The sequence below is a fragment of the Pelophylax lessonae genome (genome assembly GCF_965119305.1).
Source record: "Pelophylax lessonae genome assembly, chromosome: 5".
NCBI lineage: Eukaryota > Metazoa > Chordata > Amphibia > Anura > Ranidae > Pelophylax > Pelophylax lessonae.
The window spans coordinates 428,330,488-428,356,206 of NC_138772.1; the positions used below are offsets into that span (position 1 = coordinate 428,330,488).

General features: G+C 39.3%; 2 protein-coding genes across 3 annotated transcripts in view; one reads left to right on the plus strand and one right to left on the minus strand.

The window, feature by feature from the left end:
- Positions 1-20,383, minus strand: part of PLAG1 (PLAG1 zinc finger) — a 73,269-nt gene extending 52,886 nt beyond the window's left edge. For both annotated transcript variants that reach the window (XM_082258001.1, XM_082258000.1), the window contains exon 1: positions 20,233-20,383. The gene's annotated coding sequence lies outside the window, so the exon portion shown is untranslated. The remainder of the gene's footprint in view (positions 1-20,232) is intronic.
- Positions 20,384-20,715: 332 nt separating this feature from the next.
- Positions 20,716-25,719, plus strand: part of CHCHD7 (coiled-coil-helix-coiled-coil-helix domain containing 7) — a 59,243-nt gene continuing 54,239 nt past the window's right edge. The window contains exon 1 of the mRNA XM_082259144.1: positions 20,716-20,815. The gene's annotated coding sequence lies outside the window, so the exon portion shown is untranslated. The remainder of the gene's footprint in view (positions 20,816-25,719) is intronic.

Consider the following 25,719-nt stretch of genomic DNA (forward strand, 5'->3'; position numbering starts at 1 on the left):
TTGAGGGCAGGGACTGATGTGAATGTGCAATGTATATGTAAAGCGCTGCGTAAATTGACAGCGCTATATAAGAACCTGAAATAAATAAAATAAATAAATATAGTTTTAACATTTTTTACTTAGTTCATTTCAAGAAAGTAAATAAGTACAATATATACAAGTGTCAGTAAGCTCAAACCAGCTGTCACTTCATAACGCCACATACATCCAATTTTTTAAATGGTATGGAAAGGTTTCTGTACATCATTTGTAAATTGTATATGTAATGCTTTTACATATATTTCTGAAAGATTAAGCATGATAACATAAAAAGCTAACCTGCATTTAAGATTACACCTTTAGGCTGCATTCACACTTGAGCGTAGCATTTTACCTCGGTTTTTTACCGCGATTTTACTGTGATTTTCAGGCGTTTTTGGAGGCAGGCATTGACATCTATCAAAAACGCTAGTAATCAGCCTAAAAAGAAGCTCATGTACTTTTTAAGCTGCAGGCGTTTTGCAAAACGCTCAGATGTGAACAGGGGCCATTTAAATGAATGGGGTTTTACTTGTTGGGTGTTTTGGAACGTTTTGTTTTAGCGTTTTTGGAGCTGAAAAACCATTAAAAAAAACGCCCAGGTGTGAATGGGGCCTTCAAGATGTTTTTTGCCAATGGCAATTTTACACTACACTGTATTCATTACTCAATTTGGAAAATGTAGCACAAAGGTTTTATAAATATTTAAAAACCAATGTATCTTGCCATACCTCTGAGCACCCATTCAGACTGGCACGACACGACTTGCTGGGGCGACCTGTGAAGTCATATCATATAATATAAATTCATATAATTGAAGTCAATGCAAGTCGCCCCAAAGTAGTACAGGACCCTTTTTCAAAGTCGGAGCGACTTGTGTCGCTCCTATTAGAACGGGTCCTGTACTATTCAATGGCGAGCGACCAATCGCGACTTGTCAGGCGACCAAGTCGCCTGACACGTCGCGCTAGTGTGAATGGACCCTGAAGAGGAAAAGAATATAAAGAACTGATGATTTATAAGCCCTCCTATTAAAATTCCACTTTCACAAAAATGATAGAATATATAGAATTGCTATATATTGTATACCTTTTGATTCAGTCAGCATTTTTTTTAGCTTGGAAGAACAAATATTTTACAAAAAAAAGGAGAAAGAAAAAGAATGAAATGTTGCACCATGGCAACATCAGAGTGTTCTGTACATTGCATTTATACAAAAATATCAACCATAAACCTTTTGAATGCAGACACTGCAGCTTATCTCATTACAACAATTAGGTTGTGAGAATGAAGTTAGACTGTGCCATTCAGAAATCAATTCAAGAAAGGACATGTTTTAACAAATCGCTGTTTTTTCAAAAGAGAGAAAAGTAGGAATCTGCAAAAAAATTTCCTAAAATTCTTGCAGAGTATATAGTTTATCCAGAGATGGTTGTTTTTTCCCTACAATATAGCTGGAATTATACTTTTGTAAAGAAAAATTATATAGTGAAGAAGTTGTGCTTCTTTCAAACAAAAAACAACAAAAACCTGTATATCTCTACTCTCGTGTAAAAAGGAAACCCAAAAACGTAGAAATATGGAAGCTTTCCATAGTAGACTTGGAAATTCGACTCACTAGCTTAGACAAAGCATGAAATGAGTGAAGTCTGACCTCCTGCATCCTTGTTTTAAGTCAGTTGTCAGGATTAGGATTACAGATTTGGATGTTGGATCTTGGATCTTTTAAAAAGCAATGGGAGCTCACATAATTCTATCCATTAGGTTCACTTTAAATCTCAAACTGTAGTAGTGCTTTTTATCTGGACACTGCAGATAATTTTTCAAAACTGCTGCGCCCACAACAATCTCTATACCACTGCAACATTAATTTTGTCACAGACAAACTCTGCAAAAACAAATTACTTTATCTAATTAGTGCACTACTTACTGCTGGTCATAGCATTCTATTCTTGGAGGTATTATATTTAACTATGACCTGATATTTCAAAACAACTGGTATTTTATTGGCAGCAACTTTAAAACTAATTGTCAAACATGAAGAAGGTTCTTGAAGGGTATTTATAATTGAATAAACTTTGGAAGATTTTTAGTTTTTTGCTGTAGGTATAGTTTTGCTGTAACATACACAACCAATCAAAAATAATTCCACTTTCAAATAACCTATAGAATTAGATATGTAACTCAAGTTAATTAAAAATTATCCTAAGCACGTGACTCTTTCCTCACAAGACCTAGTATCCCTACAAATGTCTTTCCCCTTCCTATGGTCTACTGACTCCATCCCATACTTGGGCATTCGCCCCAAATCCATGTACGCTTCATTGTTCCGTGCCAACTATCCCCCTATGCTAACTAAATTTTCTTTCCTCATGACCCAATGAGTGTCCTTGCGAATATCGTAGCAAGGCGAAATTACAGTGGTAAAAATGATGCTGCAAAATAAAATCCATTATTTTTCTTGTACTACCAGTCTGTGCGCACTTTACATTATTTGCTAATACTCAATGGAATTTTTTCTAGCTTATGGGGATGGGCCTGCCCGAGGTTCCCTAGGCCACTATGTTTCTGCCCAAATTCTGAGGCAGTTTGGGGCTACCCAAAATAAAATATTACCATGCCACCCAAATGGTTCAAACTGACCAAACTACACACAGCTACGGAAACTCTGGCGTGCTGATTTTGACTTGACATTGTTTGACCCCCTAGATTCCAGCTGTCAACCTTTCTTCCCTTACTATGGAGCACAAGGATCCCTGGTAACTCCCCCCTCTTCATTTTTCTTTTTTTCTCTTTCCCCTCCACCTACCCTTCCACCTTACACTCTTCTAGTTCGCTTACCTTGTAGGAGTCAGGTCATTCTTTAGATGTGTAGTCCAAGATGTGCCCTCTAGCCTAGGATTTGTAGAAAAAAATGTATGAAGCCCTGGCCCAGCTCATGTGACTCCAGTTTTTCATACTTGCCTACCTGTATATCTCATATTTTGTAATGGTTGTTACACCTAAAAAATCTAATAAAAACTTTCTGAACCAAAAAAAAAAAAAAAAAAGACCTAAAGCAACTGGTTTTATTTTCTAAGTTTAAATTATCAAGCATTAAAAGGTCTCTAAAATAACAACACCAGAAAAGATGCCAGATATGCAACACTTTCTATCCTATATCTATTAACCAACATGTTTGCACAGCAGGGATCACCCATTATGCTGCAGTTCTACCACGTATTTATCATAAAGTGCAAAAGAATCGGGTAATAAAAGATGCAACACAAGATGCTTAATTAGTAGGCTGCATGCTGAATAAACAGCCGATAGAGTTATCAGATTGGCCTATTGCATTTGTGACTCTCTGATAGTATTCTAAGAGGGCATTTCCTACCACAGAAAACACAGCAATATTATAAATTCCAGAGAACTGTTTAGAAAGGCTATGTAGATATTCGCCAGGACACCAAGGATCATCAATTTCATCCAAACGGTTTTTATTCAAGAAAGATCACATCACAAAATGCTGTAGTGCAATGTTTTGGAACCATGCTGTGGACCCCTTTCTCAGGCATGCGAATCACCTGCATGGGGTCCTGCATGGCTCTGAAAAGTTGCACTACACCATCTTTGATGTGATCTTTCTTGAATAAAAACCGTTTGGACGAAATTGATGATCCTTGGTGTCCTGGCGAATATCTACATATCGTACAGGTTCCAGTATCCAGCTGGCAGTCGCTACAGCACCCAATACCTTAAAAACTCATTCCAGGAACATGTGTGATGGGAATATGGACTGTTTAGAAATCCGACTTTAATCATTGATGCAGCCTTTGAAACTGTACTGGTAGGTACTAAATCTCCAAAAATGGTTCACATGTTCCTATGTTTAATTGTATTCCTGCTGTGATGTTGATAGGAGCAACAAAGGCATTAAGATCAACAATCCGCCTTATACATCAATCAGTCATAACATTATGACAACCTAACATAACCCCTTTTGCTGCTAAAACAGCCCTGACCTGAGGCATGGACTTCAAAGTAACATCCACATATATGGCAGGACCCAACATTTCCCAGAAGAATAATCCCCAAAGCATTACAATGCCACCACCAGCTTGCCTTCTTCCCATACTGCATCCTGGCGCCATCTCTTCCTCAGGTAAGAGACGAATGCAGATCCGGCCAGCCAAATTATGCAAAAGAAATTTATTCATTAGACCAGACCACCTTCTTCTATTGCTATATGGCCCATGTCTGATGCTCATGTGCCCATTGTAGGTGCTTTTAGCTAAAGACACGGGTCAGCATGGGCACTGACTGGTTTGCAGCCACACAGCCCCATGCACAACAAACTGCGATGCACTGTGTGTTCTGACAATTTTCTATTGGAAACAGCATTAACTTTCATAAATTTGATCCACAGTATTTCTTCTATAGGATCAGAGTACACAGGCCAGGCCTTAGCTTCCCACATGCATCACTGAGCCTTGGCCACCCATGACTCTGTGGTTGGTTCACCGTTTTTTTTTTTTTATTTCCTTGGTCCACTTTTGGTAGGTCCTAACCACTGTAGACCAGGAATCTCCTGCTGCTGCAGTTTTGGAGATACTCTGACCCAGTTGTCTAGCCCTTACAATCTGGCCCTTGTCAAAGTCGCTTAAATCCTTACGCTTGCCCATTTTTTCTGATTTCAACACATCAACGTCAAGGACAACATATTCACTTGCTGAATAGTATATATTCCACCCACTTTCAGGTGCCATTGTAAAAAAAAATCATCAATGTTATACATTCGACCTGTCAGTGGTCATAATGTTATGGCTGATCAGTGTAAATAACACAGAAGAAAGCACTTACTGGAGCAGTGATGGATGTGTAAATGCAACACTCGATAAGCTGGGTAGGCATGTACGTTTGGCATGTTTGCAGTGTTGCCTGTCAAACAGTCATGCTGGAAAACCAGCATTCGGATGGCAATTACAGCCAATGGCTGCAGTGCTGATCTCTTTGTATTCCGACAGTCCTTGCTGTCAGAATACAATAACTCAGCAGGTAAGATTGCTACATCCAGATTGTTTATGTTGATGCAGAGATCTAGGAGTTCAACTCACTGGTTGAAAAAAAAAAAAAAACCTCAATGTGTATACCCTGCTATAGTCTCCACGCCTCCTGACCCTTTATATTCCAATAATGCTGAAATCTGGTCCACTTCTGAAACAAAGGCTCTTCCATTCCCACTACTAGTGATTTTTATCTAGGACTTCCCCCAAAAATTAGATGTGGATATCCTGTATCCATATCAACACCGAGAATGCCCAGAACACTTTCCACATTTTCCCCACTGTTTTTTCTTCCGATGACAAGATTGGAACTGATCATCTAATGTAAGCAGACTACAACCCCCCCCCCCCCTTTTAGAATTCATGAAGTAAAAAGAAACTGAAATTCATGTATCAGTTTCAACTATACCAAGTAACTGGGCAGAGGAGTTTACTAAAATTCCTGCAGTGTATTTCCCGCTTAACAAAAGTGGAGTTTTACAATATAAATACAACCATTTACTTTCTGCTCTTGGTTTTCTCAAAAAAGAAGGGAGTAACTTTTTTTTCTACAGATAAAAAATAAATAATTGTGACAAAAGTCATTAAGTCACTCATTTAAACAAAAACCCTGTCCAGTTGTTAAGTCAAATTGAATCTAATGTGACTTTACACAAGCTAATATTTATGTACAATTAAATATGGTATTGTTTACTGTTTAAGTAAATCTGGAACTATCCTTTAGCCAAAACAGATATAAATTATACCAATACCACCAGGATTAGTTCCCAAATTGGAGCAAATGAGCCCTTTTAATCTTAAAGTGATACTAAAGTCTTGTTTTTTTTTTTTGTTTAAAAATAACAAACGTTATACTTCACACCTCTGTGCAGTTGGTTTTGCACAGAGCAGCCCAGATCCTCCTCTTCTCGGGTCCCTCCCTGGAGCTCCTGGCTCCTCCCTCCTATTGAGTGCCCCCACAGCAAGCAGCTTGCTATGGGGACACTTGAGCCGAGGCGCTGCTCTGTGTGTCTATTCAGACACAGAGGTGCTACTCAGCCCCATCCCCTCTCTATCCTCATTAGCTCACTGGCTTTGACAGCAGCGGAAGCCAATGGCGCCCTCTGTGTGTCTCAGACAACCAGGAGGGAGAGTCTCAGGCAGCCGAGTCTCTCGTACAACAGCGCCGAATCAAGGATGGGGCTTGGGTAGTTTTAGGGGAGGCTGTTGCAAACAAAAGGTTTTTTTTATCTTTAAGCATAGAATGCATTAAGATAAAAAAAAAATCTTCTGCCTTTAGAATCACTTTAATGCCCCCCAGTAAAACTAACTGCTGCAGCAGGGTGCACTTGGCACCATGAGATCCAAGCAGTAAAACAGTAGTCCCTACTTAGACAAAGCAATTTCTCTACAAGAGATGTCCCTAAAACATAGCAGAAATAACCTTTACTTTTAAATGCAGGGTGCCACTGCTGGGTGAGCAGAGCCAGGTAAACGTAGGTTTGGTCTCCTTTTTTGAAAATCTACAACTCTACGGGGCAACAGCCACATAGAGACTGGAGCTTACTAGACTGTTCTGTGCCTGAATGCAGCAGATCATTAGTATCCATGTTGTCAAACTTTAAACTATACATTACATCAAGGTTTCTCAACCAGCGTTCCACCAAACCCTAGGAATCATCCAGAGGTTGGCAGGGGTTCCTTGAGCAATGAGCAAGTTCTGTCCCCTGACACCATTGATCTTTTTAGCTATCTGTAAGGGGGTAATTCTTCCCAATGACCATAAGTGTAAGGATCATTCTTTCAACTGACCATCACACTACATGAGATCATAGTATGTAGAAGTAGTCATTTTCAGCTGGGGTTCCCTGAGACTATGAAGTTATTTCAAAAGGTTTCTCTGTGTTGAAAAGGATGACAAAGGCTGCATTGCATGGTACCTTTAATCTAAATGATGAGGACATGCTGAAAACAAGTTCCCTTATCAAATAATCAGCTGTTGTCCATCCTTTCATTTTTCTTGGGCACCTACTCCCCATAACTCACCTTTGACTTGGCAAAATATAAACATTAGTTGTGCATTAGTCCCCCCCCCCTGTGTTTTCATCTGGTGATCTGGCCAGTAACAAACCTCCCGTGCCCAGTGTTAATTTCGTCGACTAAAACCGACTTAAACGTTTTCGTCGACTAAATTAACACAATTTTAGTCGACTAAAATATGACTAAAACAATTCAGATGACTAAAATACGACTAAAACTAAAATGGCATTTTAGTCAAAAGACTATAACTAAAACTAAATCGAAATTTGCTGCCAAAATTAACACTGGTGCATGCTCAAAGCTTAATACCATAAATAATAACATATTAGATTTTTCACTCCAGGACCAGCAGTGGTATATAATGAGTTTGGAAATTGTAGAGAAATGCTTAAATAATGCATTACAAATTACAATTGAACTACACCCATTCGATTATAGATGACAAAAATGAGTTTTAGTCGACTAAAATGTAGGACGTTTTAGTCGACTAAAATGTACTGGAGTTTTAGTCGACTAAATACGACTAAAACTAAAAAACACTTGCAGAAGACTAAAATGGGACTAAAACTAAAATGCCATTTTAGTCCTTAGACTAAGACTAAAACTAAATTGAAATTTGCTGCCAAAATTAACACTGCCCGTGCCTCCACTCTGGAAGGAGCAGCACAGGGGGCACCTTTAGACAGCAGCATTGTCAGTCTGGGGGAAGGGAGTGTTAGATGCACTTACAGATTTAGATACACTTACTGGAGCCAAACTCCATCTCACACTGCATTTAGAGCCGGTTCACACTGAGGCGACACGACTTCGGGGGGCGACCTGTGACGTCGCGTGCACCGCTGTGCACTGCGACTTCGGCGCGACTTGCAGGGACTTCACATAATGAAGTCTACGCAAGTCGCTCCGAGGTCGCCCCAAATTAGTACAGGACCCTTTTTCTAAGTCGGAGCGACCTGTGTCGCTCCTATTAGAACGGGTCCTGTACTACTCAATGGACCGCGACTGACCGCGACTTGTCAGGCTGACAAGTCGCCTGACAAGTCGCGGCAGTGTGAATGGACTCTTACAGCAACTGTTTTCCTTTTGAGATAAAGGTTTTACATAAATAAATAAAAGCTGGTCGTTGTATTGTATGCAAGTACCCATGTAAGTGGTTTGTCTCAACATCCTAACTGATACATTTGCAGGAGAGCTTGTTTGATTATAAAAAAAAAAAAAAAAAAAAAAAAAAAAAAAAACAGCTGACTTACTGACTGGATTACCAGATCAGCATAAATAAATAAAACCTGATCATGGTTAAGCACACATGTCAGTGTTAAATAGTCTGTTGCATCCCTGTAACTGTAAGAGCTTTCTGTTGAAAAACAACAGACTTACTAGCTGGATCACCAGATGAAAATAGAAGAAAGCCTGTAAAAAGGAAACGAATACACCCATCACATCTAAAATTTAGTAGGCTGCAATATATTGGGTTTAATACATATGAAGAAGTAAAAAGATAAGTTCAATATGCAAAAAAAAAACTCCTAGCTATTACTATGTTTGTATAATACGTTGTTCATATAAAATGAGCCTTATGGCAATATCTTAGTAATAGTCTGGTATTCTATGCTTTCAGAATAACCCGGACTGGCTTTATATAGTTCTTTTTTTAGTTTTGTTTTTTGTAGTTTTAGAGTTCTATACTAAGAGAAGGTCAAGACCTACCAGCTATGACACTTCTGGAAAAATACATTTAGATTTATTTCGAGTGGAAGTGCATTACATTAGTCTTATGTACACCATATGAAAGCTTTGGGAAACCCTTTAAGTTTTTCCTGGGTTCTTTTTTAGCAAAGTCTTGGCACCCACTATAAAGATGTCAGAAATCGTCATAAAACACATATGGTTTTACCATAAAAACATTTTCTTCAATAAAGAAGCCTTTTTTGAACCTTTTTTTTTTTTTTTTTTTTTTTAAAATACTACTCCCAACAATCCTTCGAGATATTGTATTTTTAGACCTAAATTATAGTGAAGATGCATACTGCTGCCAGAGAAAAGTATTCAGAGAGCCACACAAACACACACCTTTACAGACATAAAAAGATGTTTGCTCATGATAATATTTGTTCTCTAAACCATTTATCAGAATTGTATCACAAGATACCTCTTTACAGTACAACCAAAAACTGTGTGTATCCACTAATGCGTGGAAATTCTTCTACAGTAACTCCTTAAAGCATATCTAAACCACATCAATTTTATATATCACATTTTACCAGTCCTTAAAAGTGTTGGTTGCACTAGTTTTCTTTTTTCAGGCCAAAAACATTTTCCAGAAAATACAGGGAAATACCTATTGCTCTTGCCAGAAATGCAATGTCCTGATCACTTCTTGTATGCAGAAATGGAATACATGTCCTGCGTAAACTACTTTTCCCATTATGCAAGCAAGCAAGCAAGGTGTGAATAATGACTTTCAAAAGAATATCATGATCACACTAGCTACTTTTCCCATTAGTCTACCATATAATTGAGATGGACAAAGACTGATATGTTTGAAGCCCAGGCTGGCTTTGTGACAACCATGGATTCCCCATAGATACAGTGAGGAAATGAGTGTAGCCACCCAGAGACAGAAAGGGTCTTATTTACTGAATTATCAAGCAAAAATAAAAGGAAAAAGCCTGAAAATGGAAATCTAAGGACTGGTAAGCTACGTTTTATATTTTTTATTTTTAGGTTTTTAGGTGTCCAGGCACAATGTGGGTGTTATTGGTAATGCTTCCTAATGTGAGGCTATTATCCAAATCAGGAAGATATGTAAAATATGGCATAAAACACACACCCTACAATATCTAAATAGCTGTTTTTTAAACTAAATAAACAAGCATTTAACACAAATGCCTACCCAGTCATCATTTTACAGAACACAATCTCACTTCAGGACTGCCATAAAAATAAAAAAAAAAAAAAAAAAAAAAAAAAAAAAAAAAAAAAAGGTACAAAAACAACAGTTGAGACATGATATAAACTAAGATATATGGTTGACTTTAGCACATTGTCTACTACCCTTATAAGAGAAAAAAGCTCCAGTAACCACAGTGGCTACAAAAAAAAAAAAAAAAAAAAAAAAAAAAATAGTCCTTACTAGTGCAAATAAAAAGAAAATGCATGCTTTATCTTTAAATTATGTTTTATAAGGTAATACATGTTAAGATATTATTTCATTTTTACATTAATACTTAAATTAAAAATAAAGATTAGGATGCATCTTTTCTCTAACAAATGTAAAGAAAATGAATATTTATAATTCATTTCAATTTGTAAAAAGTTAAACTGGAAAGTTCAACAAGCAGACATAAAAACTTTAAACCTTCCAGAAAAATTCCTCCTAGCTGTACATATATTGCTAAGTGCAACATTCTTATCATCAATGTTGTCTATAACAGAAACAATTTAATTTTTAAAACGTTAAATTGAACAGTTCAATAAGCAAGTGTAAAGCCTCAAACCTCCCAGAAATACCCATTCTGGGAGTACATATATAACTAAGTGCAACATCCCTAACTATCAATGTTGTGCATATTAACAATATTAAATGAGATAAATATTTTATAGAAAAAATATCCTGACTGCTTGCAAACAGCAGTGCCTTTCCAGACATGCAAGCATTTAAAAAAAAAGGTACCTGTTCACAATTATAAGGAACATTTAGCTAAAATGATTGCCCTGCTGATGATCCCCAACATCTGTTCATCAATAATATTCCCCCTATAGCACTGTGAAGTTTGCATTTCCTGCTCAATCACCAAAAACTTTGATTAGCACTTTTAACCATTCTCAAATGGTGGGCTTTAGTTTTAAAAAGTGTTGTAAAGGAAAAGCAGTGGAAGGACTGTGATTAGCCATTTGGTATTGTAATATTAAAAACTGAACAGAAAAGAAATATCTAAGATAAAGAGAAATTAATTTGATTTGAACCGCAATTCTGATTTCTATACGTTATATTTATAAAGCAGTGAATTCCCTGCAAGTACAAGTCACAGTAATATAAAACATAAGCACCGGGAATATTCACAAGCACTGAAGGTTTGTTAAATGTCACATCAACTGTTTTAAATATATATATGTATATACTCTCTTAAAAGTTAACAATAAAACAGCACAAATATTGTTAATAGTTATATTAATCCATATAACAACTGGTATCAAGTAAAGCTTAATAGGATAAAGTGGACTGTGTGCAAAAATAACAGATGAAATAAGATATAGAATAGGAAATATTAATAAACCAACTTAAAACCATACTTTATATAAATATGTAAGTTTATATTTGTAAGCCAGGACCGATTATATAAATATATATATTTTCAGAGAGAAATGTGCATTGATCTATTGTATTTAGACAAAAGACCATTTCCAATGGAAAGGGAGAAGAACTTTATATAAATATTTATCACACATTCACCTAAAAATGACTCAAGTGAACATTGTACTATGGGGTCTATTCATAACCCAGATTTATTAACATAAGATGCACACATTTTACTAATTGAATCCAATTAGAAAGTGTGGGTGGAAGCGATGGTAATTGTGTGTGAAAGCATTTAAGACACCTATGTAATAAAAAAGGTAATTGTTGATGATGAATATGCAGCAAAATGAAACAGCAAATCAAGTGCATGGATTTACCAGTACATTTATAATAATGGTGTTGGCAGGGGAACAATAGCCTAAAATGTTGTCATTATGTTAAAACTTCAAATGACACTGATAGGGACAAGTTATAGTTCAGCCTTTAGGTAAGGGAGTTATCTAAGGAAAACTATTAAATGAAAGTTAGAGGGACACAGTTGAGGATTAGGAAAGTGGTTTTAAGTGCTAGTGGAAGAGTAAAGGGTAGGTTAAGTATGAAATGTAACACTCACCCTGACCAAAAAAACCTATGTTTTTTTATTTTTATTTTTTTTATTTAATGGGGAGGTTAAGTGCTAAAGTTAGGTAAGACCAAATGGATAGGTAATAGTTGGGGGAGATGGGTACCAACACTAACATTTTTAGCACAGCACAAAAAAAAAAAACAAGCATTTGGGTTTCAGGCACCGAGAAGTAATGTACCAACGTGCACCTTAGAGTTTCTGTTGCACATTTTTCTAGATCAGTGTGTTGCAAAACATTATGAGCAATGCAGAAATCACTTCGCTTTTACATTCAGGCCCCCTTTTGCCAGATCATCCGCAGTGGTTTTGGCAACCACTATTTAAATGAAAACCAATATCATTTAATCTAATGCAAGGATCTGAGTAATCAGTGTTAAATGCATTATAACAAGGTTACTGACCAGAGATTTATTCCCCCTTCTTATTTACTTGTATGTCTGACACTTCAGCATGACTCATGAGGAAATGAAGTCTGTTAGTTGTTGGCAATTGTCATCTGTCTGACCTCACATACTGAACCCTCAGGGGCAGGGAAGGGTGAATGAGGGAGGGCATGCAGTTGACAACTGGCAGCAAACAGTAGGCTTCAGGTGACCTTTTATCATGTGGACAAGTTAAATACACAAAGTACATAAAGCTAAAGTGGGGATGGGGGATATAATCTTCAAAATGAACCCCTGCACTGTTATAATATTTGACTGCCTTTTTTGTTTAATGTACTGCAATACCATTTTTAACCTGCACTAGGTTTCTCCTCACACTCCAAAGACATGCTGGTGGGTGAATAGTCTCCTTTCTAAATTGGCCCTAGAATGTATGTGTAAGAATGTATGTATGTATGTATGTATGTATGTATGCGAGATATAGACCTTCGACTGTAAGCTCCTTCAGAGTATGGACTCGTGAATGTACAATATGCTGCATATGTAAAGCACTGAGTAACTGTCAGCGCTATATAAATATCTGTAATAAAAAAATATAAACTGCTCTCAATTACCTTCTTCTAAAACTGTTGGATGGATAGCAGCCTCTGACATCAGCATGTTCTAAGTCACTAACCTGGAACAAGCATACAGCAAGTAAAGTCAGAGCTGCTAAACTGCATACTGGTGGCAGGTGTGGGATTCAAAGTACTGAAACCACTGGATCAGCATCACATGCATTCAACTATTGCTTTCACAAAGAGAGATCGGCAACGGCATCCTTGGTTTTTCTTTCGATACAGGTTCTCCTTATTTATTCTATTCAAATCCATTCTTTACAAATCATCAAAACAGTTGGTCCATGGGTGGTTTTCGATCATTTATATTTAAACTTATTTAAAATGTGTATATTTTCTTTAAATCTCTTCTGGACAAAACAATTTAGAGGAAAAAACTTGGGATGATTTACAAAAAGTTGAACCAAGAAAAAAACTTGAGCAACAGTAGAAGAGATGTCAATGATAACCAACAAGGTGTTATCTATCACATGCAGCAGGGAGGGAAATTGGTTGCTACGGATAACAGCTCAAGAGGTGCTCCACTTTTGCCCTAAAAGTTTTGTCCTAGAGTAGGAAGATGTGCATACTAAAAATAAATTAAATCTATTGTCACATTTTTCTTGTTTGGTATGCCATGTTTCCATTATGAACATCATACAGAAATTTGTAGATTTTCTCAAGTCCTACAAACAGTTCATATGCAAAGGGTGTGTGACTAGTGTCTCAGCTATGTGACCTAACTATGTATATCTGCAAACATGAATTGTTGTCAGACTTAAGAACAAGTGTAGGAACCACTGCTCAACTTTACACCATACGCTTCAGTCAGCTTTCTTACTCAACTAATGGCAAAATCAATTATAGAAACCTGGCTGAATTACCTTGGGGATAAAAATCAGCTATAAAATAGGCCACCTAGAGGATGTATTTATGTAGATCACAATCACTAAGCACAATGATTATATCCCAAGGAAACATGGCTGCCCCTATGTATGGTTACAGATTACACATAAAAAAAACTTAAATAGTAAAAAAAAAAAAAAAAAAAACTAAATGTCACCCTACAAAAGAATTCTTGAATATAAAGCAGTTCATCAATTAAAGTATCACATTTTGCCAAGTCTCTAACAGAGCAGAAAAAATGTTAGTATTAAGAAATCCAACTCCAATGACAGGGTGGTGTGTTAAACAAAAATCCTGCCTCACAGAACACATTTGTTAAAGCATATAAATAATTGTCTAGCTGAGCAATGTATAGTAAATTTTATATTTAAATGTTAAGGATGTATGTCCCATCAATAAAAACCATAAGATACAAAATGAGCATCACAACTTTAATACAAAATAAAATTTACACCATGTGACTTCCGAATTATTAAAAAAAAAAAAATAAAAAACAATTAAGCCAGTGTGTTTTGGTTCAAGAAGATGAAACAAAGTGGATCATAAAATATACTATTTGATCACTTAAGATCAATGCTACTCATGAACCACAAGGCCATTTTACAGGGCTATAAAAAACCCAGCAGCTACAAAAATCAGCCAGCCATTCTGTAGAAATAATAATTGTTTAAAACAATAATTAGATGATTACAGCTTTACCACACTAAAATGAGCATGTCGTTTTAGCAACTGCAATATTTACAGGGAAAATTATGTTAATTAAAACCTATCAAGACAACCTACATGGCACTTACAAACGTGTAATGTATACCTTGTTCCCACTACCTATAATAGAATATGATGCATCAATTGCAAGTAGCTACAGATCAACACTACAACACAAGGTTCCTGTTACATTTCTCTTATCCCCTTGCTCTTCCATGTTTGCAGCAGTATCAGGTTACGCTGCTCCAACTTGTACCTGATTGGCTCACTTATCAACAAGGGTCACATGACCATCATCTGTACACAGTGGTGTTGATTTACTAAAGGCAATCAGACTCATCACTTTGCAAGGGAATTTACACTAGGCAAAGGAGTTTTCCCTTAGCTTAGTGATTGTGGTTAAAATTCACTTTGCAGAGAACACCCAATCAGATGCAAGGCAAATAAATACACAGTGGGGTTGATTTACTAAAACTGGAGAGTGCAAAATCTGGTGCAGCTGTGCATGTAGCCAATCAGCTTCTGACTTTAGCTTTTCCAATTAAGCTTTGACAAAAAAAAACAAAAAACTGGAAGCGGATTGGTTTCTATGCAGAACTGCACCAGATTAGTTTTAGTAAATCAACTACAGTATTTTTGTTTACACATGATTGGGTGATGGAAGTCATCAGAACCTTGCTTATACACCAAGTTAGGGAACACCCCTTTGCAAACTGAACAGCCAATTTGCCTATAGTATGTTGACCCCCAGTGATTGACTATTAGGCAAAACAGTACTAGTTCAGAAATTGCTTATTGTGTTGATGATAATAATAACACATTATTTCCTATCAATTTCCTATCAGACTGCAACTACTGTAACATTTAAAGAAGCTTTTCATAAACTGCCACATTAGAATACAACTCTTTCATTCAATGGACCTCTACAAATGTAAATAACATGCAAGAGAATCTAATAATATTCAACAATATGGGTTTGATTTACTAAAGTAGTAGTAAGTTATTGTTAGTGCATAACAGGAATATGTGTTCATTCTGAATACGTAATCATGTGTGAAGGAGATAAAAAGTTTTGTTTTTCTGGTACATGATTAATTCACCTAATTTATTAAGATCATTAAACAGCCTCTTATACTTTAGAAAAACCAACCCCTCTCTTTGAAAAACTACTAACACTTGTCCAAAAACAAAGTCTATGACATTTAAATGTGCTGTACATACTTGTGCTGTTAGCTGCCATCTTAGACAAAAGGAGACAACAAAATCACCCCTAGTAGATTCCTTCTATAGGATATCTGGACAGGATGTCAGCTATGTGTTGAACAATATTGCTTCCCACTAGACCACCTTCATTTCACATATCCAGTTTGATCACTTTCTGAAATTTTGTTAATTCTTTTAACAAAGACACTTAATATCCATCACTTTTAACCTATGCTAAATAGATAATTCAGACAATTAAAATGTATTTCTGTCAACCCTAGGAAGTACAGAAAACACCAATGTAGAATGTTTAACTAAAATTTTAAATGCCAAAGTCGCACAGATCCCCTCACATTATAGTAACATACAGAAAAAAGTAATGGAGCCAACTTGCAAATAAGGACTAGAACACTTATCAGTTTCATTTTATAAGAAAACCCAGTCAAAACTGAAACTGTAATGTGGTAACTAAATTCATCAAAATATGTCATTTATAAACACTTTACGCAATGGTCTAAAACTCCTATAGGTTAATATGTATCACAAGAGAAGTACATTAGAAAAACAATTATCCAAAACAGTATTGTAAATACAACACAATACAAAACAACTATCACACCTTCCATCACCAAAATAGCTGAAGGTTTATAAAAAACATTACACATTGCCCTTAAATAACTTCTAAAATAAGCAGTATGTTATATTGAATTGCTACAACTGCAAACTACTGATACATAACTTCTTTTTAAATAACAAAGCAATGGCTTTCAATGCACTGCACATAATTCAATACATAAAAGTCACAGTACTCTAATGAATGTAGAAAAAAAAGGTTAAATGATTCTATTTCATCTTGATAGCTGAAATACCTAGCTATAGTTCAACCAGGAGAATCTATACAAAACCATTTCTTTCAATCAAATATTTACTTTAACCAAGGTACAATATAATGTAATCGTTCAAGCTGTACATACCAGCATCATTTAGCTTCATCAAAATGTTAATGCATGTTCCCTTTACATGGCAGCAATTATAAGGGCTGGAAAAGGCCCAATATAGAATGGATATTTAGGACATGTCACTCAGTCACCAGCAAGGCATATACACAGATAGAAGGAAGGGATACACATGTGAATAACATGCAAGAGCTGTTCAAAGATTTAACAGAACTAAACTATACACAGCCACTTTACACTATCAGCCACAATAAAAGCTAAAATGTAGCAAAGATTAGAATGTAACAAGCTCATTATGTGTCAAATAAATGAAATGAGCACTGTGACTCACATTTCAAGAACTACACCAGCTAAAAGGACCTCTCTTCATTTGGTTTCGTTTCAATTGGATTTACATATTACAAAACAACACTTAACAATGTAATTGCATATTTTAATGCTAATTGCTTTCAAAAATAACTTATTTCCAAAGATGAGATATCTTTAGATCCATCAGTTCTTATAAAGAATCTGATTAAGACACTACAAAAGAGATTTAAAGAATATGCAATACAAAGATGCCAACTAGTGATCAATTGTATTTTAACACATCACATGAGCAGCAATACAGAAACACATGGGGACCATGAAGCATAACAGCATTTTCAAGAAGTGGCTTTAAAAATATCACTATTGTCCTGAGTATAAAACATCACAAAAAGGTATATGTTTAAATTACTTGTTATAATTAACCTACTAATTATCTAGCCTCTGTGTTATGAATTTTATAGTCAAAGATGATCACATTTACTATTGTATCCTCAATATCCACAAACCTTTACTATTGTATCCTCAATATCCACAAACCTTTACTATTGTATCCTCAATATCCACAAACCTTTACTATTGTATCCTCAATATCCACAAACCTTTACTATTGTATCCTCAATATCCACAAACCTTTACTATTGTATCCTCAATATCCACAAACCTACCAATGACTGTGCCTAATGACAGATTTAACAATCAATTTACTATGGAGTTGGTTTACTAAAACTGGAGTGCAAAATCTGGTGCAGCTCTGCATAGAAACCAATCAGCTCCTGGGTTTTATTGTCCTAACTTATCTGAACAAGCTGAAATCAGAAGCCGATTGGCTACCATGTGCAGCTACACCAGATTTTGCACACTAGTTTTAGTAAATCAACCTCTATATTGAAATGTTATTCAAAAGCTACTATGCTAATAGAAATAAAGGAGCTGCAAACACCACAATTGGCATAAATTGTGCAGAAACAGATTAATAAACAAGTGCTGCGCTAATAAGTAACAAAGCTGCATATATATGATGATTAAAGTGCAAACATATGTTATATAAGAGTTGAATTTTATTGTAACTCTACTGTTTGCCCTAATGTTGTGCAGCACTACGCAAACCGTTGGCGCTGTATAATAATGATGATAATAATATAATCACAATTCATACTCGGTACATAACATGTATTAGATGTCCAACGTTCTGCATGCATAGGTTGTCTTAGAAAGAGATGCTGTCTAAAGAAGGGTGTACAGGAAACTAACAAGCTTTCTGCTGCTGCTGGTGGTGGTGCTCATGTCACCAGGGTAGTGCTTGCATAAGAATGAGCATTAGACATGGCTCTTAGTGCTAGATAGTCATATTTCAACATTTTTACTTTGAAATCTTATCACTTTGCATGTCTGACCACTTTCACATGCTGACAGTCTCAGAACTATGGAGCCAGAGGCTCCTACTACACCCTACAGCTTGAATATGGCAGTAAATCCACAAAGTATTGATGGAAATGTACAAAGCTACTAAAGAATGAGAAGTCCATTGCCCAGTGCAGGAGTTGGACAATGTGCTCCTTCTGTCTTTTTAAAGCATCTCCTCTGCCCCCAGCCCCACGTGGAACACAGCATCAGCAGCAGCTCCATCTCCTTCCCATTGCACACAATGCAATATGCATGGGGGGGGATCAGCAGCAGGAACTGCTAGATCCTCTACAACAGGTGAACTGCATAAAGTGCAACCCCCCCATCTCTAAATAGAAAAAAGGACTGACTATGCCACATTAGCTGCCCCCTCCCTCAGCTCTATGAAGAACACAAGCTTGCAGCCTTTAGAAGAGCAATGCAATGGCTGAGTGTTCACAGCAGCAAGAGGGGGGGGGGGTGGAGGCAAGAGCTTGCTTTGCAAAGATAAGTTTTTTTTTTTTTTTTAGCATGCAGAAAAGTGACAAGGAAGACAGTTCACATCACCTCCAAAACCACATGAAAAAGCCAGCCATCAATTACTCTCACACACATCGTGCCCCATCCACGTTGATTTTATTATTATACTTTTTTGTAGCTGTTTGTTTGTTTTTTTTACAATAATAAAAGTAAAGACAAGACAGAAGACATAAACATAAACACGGACTCCTCGCCACCCAGCCCCATCCTCACTTCCAAAAACTTCTGCAAACTTTTTACCATAGGGGAAAAAAATAGGAGAATCTGTATAAAAAAAAAATAAAAAATCTGGGAGGGCTGCGGGGACGGAATGGTTAAGGAGGCAAGTTGGAAAAGCCGGGACCGTGCGAGGCTGCAAAACACCGGGACTGATGGGCAAAGCCGGGATTTTTTAGGATTTTTTTTATTTAGTTATGCCTTCTATTCTCCCTCCATTTTGGTTGTTTATGATACTGACAACAAGCTGTCCCAGGAACCCGTCCTCTGTGCCCGATCCGGCCATCGGGGCAGGGAAAGGAGGATGGGGGGGGTACACATAACGATCGGTATGGGCACCCCATCTTATAAAGGGGGAGGGGGGGTGATCAGATCAGATAGGTCCCTTCAGCCCTGACCTAACACCCCCCCCCCCCTCTGTAAAGAAAAGCATGGAAATGCAGCAAGGAGCCCCGGATTGATGATGAAAGTTGCACAGGGTGGATGGGGAGCCCCCCAGGGTGCCCCCCATGGAGATCGGGGCAATGTGGGCTGATCGGGGGATTTTATACTGATTATTTTCTCTTTATTTTTTTGGTCTGCCTTTAATGTCTTCCCCTCCTCTCCCCCCCCCCCCCTCCTCTCCTCTCTGCAGCCTCCTGTCACTAGATTCACTGAAAGAAACAAAAAGCTGCTCACAACTTCCATCCTGAGCTTCTCTCCGGGGTCCCAGCCTGGGGTCACCCCCCCCACCCCCACCAAAAATCACTTTGTCCCCCCAGATCCACCACTCAATGCACCCCTATACATGACATGAATTTCTCTAAAAGTGCCACTTTCCCCCCCAAATGCCCCCCAGGACCACCCCAGTCCAGTCCCGGCACAGGCGGAGAGGAGGGGGTGAAGTGCCAGAACTTTTTTTTGCCCAGCTCTCTCCCTCTCCCCCCTCCTCCTCCTTCTCCCGTCCCCCCCTCTCCCATAATTTAAATAACCCTGATTTTCTCGGCTTCAGAGGGGACTGCGCCAGCCCAAACCAGCCGCAAACTCACCGCGGGAGACTTAACATCCTTCCTACGGTCGATTTTCGGGGTTTACGCGCCTTTCCGATTTTTTAATAATTTTTTTCCCATATTTTCGCCTGGACGCTGCGGGCCTGGAAATTGTTTGCTTTCCCCTCTCTCCAGCAGCCATTGTAGTGTATGCGCTGCAGACCAGCCAAGCTTGCCCCGGGAGACGCGCCCACCTCAAACGCCGCCCCCTTTTGCCGCTAAGCTCCGCCGCCGTGCCCGCGGTCCGCGGAGCCGCAGCCAATGGCTTAGGCGGTGCTGTCACCGGGCCGGCAGGCGATTGGTCAGACGTCGCGCCAGTCTTTTTTGGTGCGCTGTTGTGGGGCGGGGCCGGGGCGGAGAGCAGGTCGGGGCGGGACGTGGAAGGACTGGCTGGCGGAGGTGGCAGTCAGGAGACGGCTGCGGGGGATTGGCTGGGAGACTTGTCAGTGTAGAAGGGGCCGGGTTTAATAAGCAGGTTAGGGTGCGCTACTACTTAAAGGGGATCGAGGCGAGAAGTTGACGTATTTCGAATTGGAGTAGTCCGACTTGTGAGAGGGGGTTGTTATGACCTTCCCGGTCAGAGGTATTGTCACCCTGCTGGCTCTTCGGGCCTTCCTTCTACTTGTATGGGGCTGAGGGCAGCGCTGTGCTCGGCTCCTCCACAAGCAGCACACACAGGCTTGTCATTGTCACTGTGTTAGTGTGTGTGGAGAACACATGTCCTCCTCCTGGGGGGGGTCAGGGTCATGACTGCTGAGCTATACTCACCGTGTATACACGGCCCAGGGTGCTCTGAGGGGAATGTTAGGGCCGGGTGTGTGGGGGGGTCACCTGTGACTGAGGACACATGGAGGCTGCCATTACTGTCCTGCTTCCTGCCTCACACTCCTGTCACTTCACTCTTCTTTATATTATTCTGAGACACAAGCTGACCCTGGCCACACACAGCGCCTAAGACTGCTTTCATACGCATATGCATATGCGTTTTTGTCGCGTTGCGTTTTTTTTGCTGCAGTTTCTATTCATTTCAATAAATGAGGGAAATTAGGGGAGGAGAGCTGCTATTTGCTTTTTCTGCTCAAGTCAGGCATTTCTATTGAAGTCTATGGGGCCTGTAATCTGCCAAAAAGAAAGCTCATGTACTTTTGAGTCTCAGGTGTTTTGCTTCAGGTGACCGAATGCTCAGATGTGAACTGGTGTTCCGTGAAAATGTCATACCCGTGAAAATTTCATACCCTTGTCACTTCTGGTGCACCTACGTCAGTGAACAGCTGAGGAGCTTACTAGTGCGCATGCTTGGAGGGTATGAAATGTTCTCGGTAGTGTGTTATAACGTTACAACGCATCACCCCATTAAAACCTCTCCGCTGCAACATGAGTCATCTCCGCTCCTACCCCTGTCACTTCCCTGATGTCAGCTACTAAATGTAAAAGCGGATCACGGTGCCGAGATCTCTGTGATTTACCATACATACACCCACCGCCGCTTTTACATTTACTAGCCGAGATCAGGGAAGTGACAGTGGTAGGAGCGGAGATGACTCATGTTGCGGCCGAGCTGTTTTAATGTAACCGCCGCAACAGCTCATGCCGTGTAACGTCACACACACTACCATCAATGTCATACCCTCCGAGCATGCGCACTTGTCAGCTCCTCAGCTGTTCAATTACGTCACCGGGGCTGTGAGCATGCGCACTGCTACGCTGCTCAGCTGTTCCTGACAGGAAGTGACGTGGGTATGCATTTCTCACGGGGTATGGTTTTCTAACATTACATCGGGGCCATTGAAATGGGATTTTGCTTGTTGCGGATTTGGAGCTTCAGAGATGAGTGTTTTACAAGCTGAAAAACGCTCAGGTGTGAGCAGGGCCTAAGTGCCGGTCACACATATGTGATGTGAGGCATTGTATGATTCACACCGTACTGGAAATCACGTGTGATGTCTGTGCGATGCAAATTCAGCCATACAGATTGCATGGCTGAATTGGCATTGCAATCGGACCAAAGTTGCACAGGACCCTTTTTTGGTCCACACCAGAATCTGATCGCATGGGAGTTCACACTTATGCAATCTGATTCCTGTCGGAACTGACAGTTCGCATTGCGTTTGGACCCAAGTGTTCACACCTATGCAATCCGATTCCTGTCGGAACTGACAGTTCGCACTGCATTTGGACCAAAGTGTTCATACCCATGCAATCCGATTCCTGTCGGAACTGACAGTTCACACTGCATTTGGACCAAAGTGTTCATACCCATGCGATCCGATTCCTGTCGGAACTGACAGTTCGCATTGCGTCTTGACCAAAGTGTTCACACACATGCGATCCGATTCCTGTCGGAACTGACAGTTCGCACTGCATTTGGACCAAAGTGTTCATACCCATGCGATCCGATTCCTGTCGGAACTGACAGTTCGCACTGCATTTGGACCAAAGTGTTCACACACATGCGATCCGATTCCTGTCGGAACTGACAGTTCGCACTGCATTTGGACCAAAGTGTTCACACCTATGCAATCTGATTCCTGTCCAGAGTGACAGTGCGCACTGCAATATGCAAACTAATCTGGGGGTGCCATTAACTTTGTATTGACACCCCCCAGCAGTTCGCATATGGCAGTGTGAACTGGCTGCAAGTCGGTGCGATGCGGGAATTGGATTCGCAGGGTTCCCGCATCACACTAATGTGAGCCGGCACTAAATCCTGTGGAACTCTTTTCACTGGTCAGTTTCCATTTAGTTGCAGTTTTTGGCTGCTTTCGCACTGCTCTGTTGCAAAATGTAGTAAAAAAACACAATGCATCCCTTTTACATCCTATGGAACTCTTACCAGTCAGTTGCATTTGTAAGCCCCTTTTCACATTGGAGCAACTGTCAAATCCCATGACCAGTCACATCGTATTGCCGGCAATGGCACTGTTCAAATTGGTGCGAAGCTTACTTTGCGGTGCTGCAGCGATTTGAAGAAGTACATGCACTACTTTTTCAAATCACTGCAGCACTGCAAAGTCAATGTTGCAACAATTTGAACAGTGCCATTGCCAGCGATGGGATGGTGAAATTGCACGACGAGTCGCTCCAGTGTGAACGGAGGTTTATAAATGCAACTGACCGGTGTGAAGAGTTTCATAGGATCTGAAGGGATACATTATGTGTTTTTACTGTGTTCTGCAACAGAGCAGTGTGAAAGAGCCCAAAACTGCAACTAAAACGTAACTGACCAGTGAAGAGTTCCGTAGGTTTTGGGCCCTGTTCACACCTGAGCGTTTTATTTAACTTGTTAAACGCTCAGCTCTGAAGCTCCAAAAAGCCCAACAAGCAAAATCCCATTTATTTTAAAGGAGAGGCACCAAAAGTAGTGCATGTACTACTTTTTCAAATTGTGCAGCACCGCAAAGTCAGCGCCGCACAAATTTGAACAGTGTCATTGCCAGTAAAACGGCTCAAAAACGCTGATAAACGCCGAATACTTTTTTTTTTTTTTATAAACTTTTATCAGAGTTAGTGTTTTTACCACTGAAAAACTTCTCTGAAAACCCACTAGTTATGTTTTTTTTTCCGGCCAGAAAACGCCCCAGCCAAAAAAACGCTGATAACAGCCTATATGTGCATGGACACATAGGATAACATGATGGGGAGTTTACTGGCTGCAGAAAAAAATGCCTATGTGCCCTTTCACACGTATGTCCTCAAATCATCCTATTTTTTTGCGGATGATTTACGGACATAATGTAAGTCAATGGCATTGCGGATGTCAGTGGAATACCATCCGCTGACATCCGATTTTCTTCCTTTCAGTTCTGTTCCGTTTTTTGGAACGGAACAGAACCCTATTTTTTCCTCCGTTCAAAAAACGGAAAGGAAGCAAAATCGGATGTCAGCGGTGTCATCCGCTGACATCCGCAATGCCCATAGACTTACATTATGTCCGTATATCATCCGCAAACGATGATGATATGACATACGGAGCGGACGACACGAGCGTCATCCGCTCCGTGCAAAAAAAAAAAAAAGTGCCGTAGCGGATCGCAATGCGGTCTGCTCCGTGTGAAAGAGCCCTAAAGCCAAAAACAGCAGCTAAAAAAAATGCCCAGTGTGCATGAGGCCTCAAAAGGATAAATTATTCTGCTTTTTTTTTTTATTTATTTATTTTTTTAACTTAAAACTGATCAGTGCGAAAGGGCCCTAATAGTGCTGTCACTAGAAAATGTAGGAAAAGCGCATATTCCAGTGTGTTTTTTTTTTTTTTTCTGACTCCCGGCATGCACCTGTGAAACATTGACATTTGACTCGTGCACACTGGACATTATCAAAACGTCAGGCGCTTTAAGCCCCGGTTCACACTACTGCGTGTGCGGGGTTCGCATGTCATGTCGGAGCGCACTGCTCCGACATGACATGCGATCAGCTGTGCGGTGCGAGTTTAGCCATACAGTTTGTATGGCTAAATTCGCATCGCACCCGCAGCAAACACGCACAGGAGGCATTTTTGCTGCCGGATCGGATCGCACAGCGGTTCACACTTGTGCGATCCGATCCTGTGTGAACTGCACGATCGCACTGCGATATGCGATCAAACTGGGGGTGTCGTTAAGATTACATTGACACCCCCAGCGGATCGCATATGGCAGTGTGAACTGCCGGGGGTGCGTGTGCGATGCGGGAACAGGCTGCGAATTCACAGCCTTCCCGCATCGCATCAGTGTGAACCGAGCCGGGGCTAACTGTAGAATGATGCGTTAAAAACACAATTTTTGCATTAGCTTTTTTTTTTTTTATAGCATAACTATACTTCCACAAAAGCTTGTGGCTTCAAAACAGTGAATAAGCCGTGTTTTTAAGCACTTTTCAGTGTTAGGGCTGGTTCACACCACAAAAAAACAGTGCAGATCCGGATATATATATATATATATATATATATATATATATATATATATATTTTTTTTTTTTAGCAAAGACCCTAGAGAATAAAATTGCAGTTGTTGCAATATTCTATGTCGCACTGTATTTGCGCAGAGGTCTTGCAAACGCAATTTTTTTGTAAGAAAAAAAATACACTTTAATGAATTAAAAAAAAAAAACGTATAGTTGGCCCAATTTTTTATTTTTTTTTGTATAATGTGAAGGATATTACGCCGAGTAAATGGATATCGAACATGTCATGCTTTAAAATTGCGCACGCTCATCTCCATAAAAAAACTCCATAGGCGATTTACAGAGGAAGTCTAGCACTAGAATTATTGTTCTCGCTGTAACGATCGTGGCGATACCTCACGTGTGGTTTGAACACCGTTTACATTTGCGGGCGTGACTTTACATATGCGTTTGGTTCTGCTCTTGAGCACGGAAGGATGGGGTGCTTTAATTTTTTTTTTTTTTTTTTTTACTGTTCCTTTTTTTTTTTTTTTTTAATCACTTTTATTGCTGTCACAAAGAATGTAAACATCCCTTGACATAGTAATAGGCAGTGGCAGTCTTTATGGA